This window comes from Myodes glareolus, chromosome 1, assembly GCF_982192425.1.
Source record: "Myodes glareolus chromosome 1, mMyoGla1.1, whole genome shotgun sequence".
Classification (NCBI taxonomy): domain Eukaryota; kingdom Metazoa; phylum Chordata; class Mammalia; order Rodentia; family Cricetidae; genus Myodes; species Myodes glareolus.
In genome coordinates this window covers 86,609,133-86,614,325 of record NC_142026.1, presented here as the reverse complement: position 1 = coordinate 86,614,325, position 5,193 = coordinate 86,609,133, and the positions used below count along the sequence as shown (strand labels likewise).

Sequence of the window (5,193 nt, the reverse complement as noted above, 5' to 3'; positions counted from 1 at the left end):
CAGTTTGCCTCTCTGCACTGATGGTATCCAGGGATTTGGTGCTGATCTGGGCAGGCGCTCCTTCTGCCTTTAGATGCTAGGCACTGAGGGACAGATTGGGGAGTGCAGCTCAGGAACCAGGAGTAGGGGTGTCTGTGCTTCCAGGAGGTGCTGTGTCTAGAGCTCTGAGGCTCCAGGACAGAATACCTTGGAACTTTCCCCCATCACGTCTCCACCCTCACGCATGCGGTCCTCCCCTTCCCCATACATGGACAAGTTCAACTTCTGTCGCCTGCCAAGGTCATGTCTTTCCTTTCTGTGTCACCCTCGGATCATTTTCCCCCACAGGATAAGCAAGGAGGTGAGAACTCTGAAAAAGACACCTAACTCTGCTGTGGAACTCAGTTGTTGAGAATGAACTTCTGAGCTGAGGATATCAGGTGAGAGGAGGCAAGAGAAAACCATTCTCTGTGTTCCTGGCTGTCCTGGAATTTGTGTAGACCAGATTGGCTTCACACTCAGAGAGCTACCTGTCTCTGCCTCCTAAATTCAAGGATTAGAGATGTTGTGGTTCCAGATCTGGCTAAGAGGAACCTTTTCATTAAATGGAATTTTCTTGCTAAATGGCTTGTTCTAAAATGGCTTGATTCCATGTTACAGACCTTTGAAATACTGGGAAAGGACTACAGGCTTTGGTGTGTTTCTTCCCAATACTGTCCATCTATTAACCATCTTGTAGGAGAAGCCAGCACACCAAGGCCCAAACTTCCTAGCTGCACGTTACCAGGGACCTGGATGTCCTCAGGTCTGTGATACTGACACCATGCTTTGTACACTTACTAAATCAAGACTGTAGGAAGGCTTTAGCGCACAGTCTACAAGTGGATCACGTGATCAAAGAATACGTTTTCCCTCTCCAGCATCCCTCTATAAGAAGAAAGACATTAAGGGAACTGTGTGTGCTTGTCTGTGTTCTCCAGAAGACAGGCTAACATCTAAAACCTGGAGCAAGCCCAGAAACACAATCTTTCCATCTATCTGGGTATGCCACATCCTGGTCAAACTGACAAAGGAAACCGTCAAAGATCATCTCTTCTTTGTTTATTAAGGCATCACTGTAGAAGCTCAGTCCAAGGTGTTCCGCTGGGGACGAGCAGGGCCAAGGAGCAGACATCACGCTGTCAGCGGAGCAGCATGGGGAAAACCATCACGTTGTCATTCTCCAAGACCAAGGAAGTCACAGTCATCTAAGAAATTCATAGACATTCCATCTGAAAGAAATAAGTGTGGACTTCTACAGGCAATATCGTTCATCTCAGGAACCTCAATGTAAATTTACCAGCCTGCTCCTCTATGATTCCCACACACATCGGTGAGAGGGGTACGTAAGCCACCTTTCTGTCCCTATAACCAAATGCAGGAGAAAATCAACTTATAAAGTTGGTCCAGCTCATGGTTTTAAAGGTTCTGCTCCATAATGAAGAAGATCCACGTCTGGCAAGCCTTTGGTGAGGTTGCTGGAGGCATAGGTGGAGAGCCTGTATGAACAAACTCCTCCCACCATGGCAAGAGGTAAAAGAGAGGAGGATGGGGCGTACCTCCATAGACCTAAGAATTCCTGTTAGGTCACACCTGACCTCACAATGGCGTTGCACGTGGGTCTTTAGGGTATATTCAAATCCAGACTAAGCAAGGGGTGGGTAGACTCCCAGCACACGGGCAGGTGTTCTTGGCTATGTAGTAGAGAGAGTCTCAGATCCTCTTTTGAATCGGAGATATCACCTTCTGTTGTCTCAGCAGGATTCCAGGCAGCCATGATTTCATCCAGCATGTGATATCAGGCAGTTTCTCAAAGTCCCAAGTGGACTGTCTTATCGATCTGTGCTTAAGTCATACTGTTCAGGATGGGGATGTGGCTCAGTGGAAAGTCCTAGCTTAGCATGTTTGAGACCCTGGGGTCAACCTCCAGTACATCCCCCACAATAATAACAACAACAACCCAGTGAAAACATCCCTGTCCCTCTAATCTACACGGGAAGCAGAAGACAAGATCTCCTGAGTAAATTGTTAGCGTGGGGATCATGGGAGAGGGTGGAAGGGGAGAGGGTAGGAAGGGAGGGGAACAGAGAAAAATATATAGCTCAATAAAAAAGAATGTTTCTGTTGTATATAATTTACATGACATGCCATCACAATAAAAATTTCATTATGTACCTATCATAGTCATAGTACTACACAGTAAAAATTAAAATTCTCTTTTGCAAAACAAAAAAGAAAAAAAGAAAACATTCCTGTCCCATATCCCCCCCCCACAACTGCTGACAGAAGGCAATAAAATAGAAACAGTGTGAATTAGGGACAGTGATTTCACCTGTCTGAGAATGTCAAGTATTGCACACTTTCTCTTCCTCTGCTCTCTGCTAGGTTGCTGCTCACAGTCAGCCCTCCTGTTTACTGGTTCTCCGAGGGGATTTTAAAAACATGTTTGCTTTTATTATAACCTAAATCACATTCTCCGCGTGTCAGTTGCTGCATCTTCTGGAGGGATTATGTCAAGGAAAATTCAACACTCACTCTTCTCATTTACTCCTCGGTTTGCACACTCATCAAAAGATTAGAGCCATTTGATACTTCACGAGATTATTTTCCCCCTTAGGAGACACTGACAGGAGGAGTCACCTGGCCCCAGAGTCTGGTGACTGGGTTCTGTTCCTGTTTCAACTGTTGACTTAATAAACGCCCTTGGGCAAGGCACGGAACCTCTTCACGCTTTGGTCTCTGGGGATGAAATCTGCCAACCGCATTATGTGGTTTTAAACCTCATTGCCCTCTGGGTTAAAAATAGCAGAGGACCAGGTGTCCACATGGTCCCAAACTGATGTGAGGAGGATGACCACGGGATAGAAAAGATGTCCTTGAACTATGAATTGTGTAATAAGGCCGTGGGACACAGTGGCCTTCAGGCATTTGGCCTGTGTGATAAATTCCAGCCCTTGAAATTTTCCCAACTAAACAAGGACCCTGGCCCTGGTCCCACTTCTCTGTATTTCTCCTGCCATATTACTTGGCGCTGGTTGCTATTATTTGCTTTGTCACAAGGCTCTTGGATTGCAGACTTCTGGAGGGAGACCATGCCAACCTTGGGCACAATTAGCAAGTGAGCATGAAGTGAGGTATCACACTCAAAATATTTGTGATATGGGCAAGTGAAAGAATGTCACCAGTCTCCAGAGAACATCCAGCCCTACATCCCTAGTGTCATCTACTCCAGGCCAGGAGAAGCTGGGAGGTGAACCCATCTCCCCATGACACCTACCATCATGTAGTGACAGCAGGCCTGGGGGTGTCTTCAGTGTCAGTCTGACTGGATTTAGACTCCCCTAGTAACATGCCGCTCAGTGTATCCAAGCGGGTGTTTCCAGAGGTTTAACTGACAAGGAATGGTTGTTCCTTGTCAAGGGAACATCCCAGACTAAAAGAAAAGGAAAGGGGGAGAAAGCTAACTGAGCACTGGAATCCATCTCTTTCTCTCATTCCTGACTGAAGACACAACATGAGAAACTGCCTCATGCACTGATGATGCGCTGATTGCCCTCACTAGAACGACTCTCACAGCCACACCCCTGCTGTGATGGCCTACCCCTCAAACTGGGTATCAAAGTAAAAGGTCATTTTCTTACTTTTCTCAGGCATTTCGTTATCACGATGAGAAAAGTAAGCAACATATGGTCTCAACCCAAATGTGTGTTTATTATGAAGGTCTTGTGGTGGTGTGAATGTAACTGGCCCCCATAAGCTCATAGGGAGTGGTACTATTAGGAGGCGTGGCCTTGTTGGAGTAGGTGTGGCTTTGTTGGAGGAAGAGTGTCACTATGGGGTGGACTTTGAGGTCTCAAATATGCTCAAGTCACACCTAGTGTCTCAGACCACTTCTTGTTGGCTGTGGATCAAAGACGTAGAACTCTCAGCTCCTTTTCCAGCACCATGTCTGCCTGCACGCTGTTTTGCTTCCCGTCAGAATGATAATGGACTAAACCTCTGAAAGTGTAAGGCAGCCCTAGTTAAATTTTTCCTTTATAAGAGTTGCCATGGTCATAGTGTCTCTTCACAGCAATAGAAATCCTACGAAAGACAGGTCTTAACCCAAATGAATGTTTGTTATCAGCGGGGAGATGAAAAGCATTGTTCATTTGGTTCTGGAAGGTGAGCAACATTCCGGCTCTCTAACCTTTTAGGTGCTCTGGTCATGCTTTGTTGTCATTACTGTTTGAGGCAGGTTTCTCTATGCAGTCCTGGTTGTCCTAGTACTTGATATGAAGATCAGGTCACCCTCAAACTCACAGCGATCCCCCTGCCACTGTCTCCAATGCTAGGATCAATAGCTTATGCCATCACACCTGGCTAGCTCTGATCATTCTTTAAACAAAGGTTTTCTTTACAGATACAGAAGAACAGTCTTAAGATCAGATGTCAACATCACAACCAGAATTGTCTGGATTATGGCTGAATGTAAGACACATTTAGAGCCACAAGTCCGATGTTCTGACTAAGGACTGGCCCGAGTCTTACACCTACCTTACAAGGGTAAAGGCAGTCTAAGAAGAGGTGTAGCCAATCCATTTGCCATGAATATCATTCAACAGTTGATGCCCATTTCATACAACACAAATTTTGCCAAGAAGAATTCTTCTCTATCATTCATTTATCTAATTAGCCAAACTTCTGCTCTTGACTCTGGATGAAGATAGCCACAGCAGCAGGGACAACCACCTAAACAACTTTGACACAGGACTCAGAAGCAATGGAAGCAGACATCTACAAAGTCAGAGAGACTCACACAGTGCTGTTCTTTGTCACAGAAGGGAGACAGCCCCAGAAGGCCTTATGCTTCATGTCTTCCTGGGTCCCTGGAGCGGTTGGGTCTCTTGACCAGCTGGCTACCTGGTAGAGTGTAATTTGACTCTCTTGACTCTTGGGTTTCCTTATGACTCATTCTCTGTACAAATAATTTCAGACTCATAGGAAAGGCATCCAACAGACAAGAACATTTTGGTTTCACTGACCAAGGTCCCTCCCTTTGCTCCAAGTGTCCCTGCTAAATACCATGTCAAGGTCAGTTGGAGTCATTCACAAACATTTCTGCTCCCCTGCTGTCTTCCCACCTTTTGATTGTGGCCAAGGATGTCCTGCACTGCTGACTTACCCATACTGATC

The 5,193-nt window shown here is 45.9% G+C and overlaps 2 long non-coding RNA genes across 2 annotated transcripts; one reads left to right on the top strand and one right to left on the bottom strand.

Annotated features, from left to right (window-relative positions):
- The first annotated feature begins 330 nt into the window (after positions 1 to 330).
- On the top strand, positions 331 to 1,169 carry LOC146895899 (uncharacterized). The gene is made up of 2 exons (XR_015002394.1): positions 331 to 419; positions 1,089 to 1,169. It is a non-coding gene; the product is annotated as an uncharacterized LOC146895899 (long non-coding RNA).
- Positions 1,066 to 4,919, bottom strand: LOC125394401 (uncharacterized). The gene is made up of 2 exons (XR_015002393.2): positions 4,817 to 4,919; positions 1,066 to 1,250 (listed from the first exon to the last, which is right to left on the bottom strand). It is a non-coding gene; the product is annotated as an uncharacterized LOC125394401 (long non-coding RNA).
- Between the last annotated feature and the right edge of the window lie 274 nt (positions 4,920 to 5,193).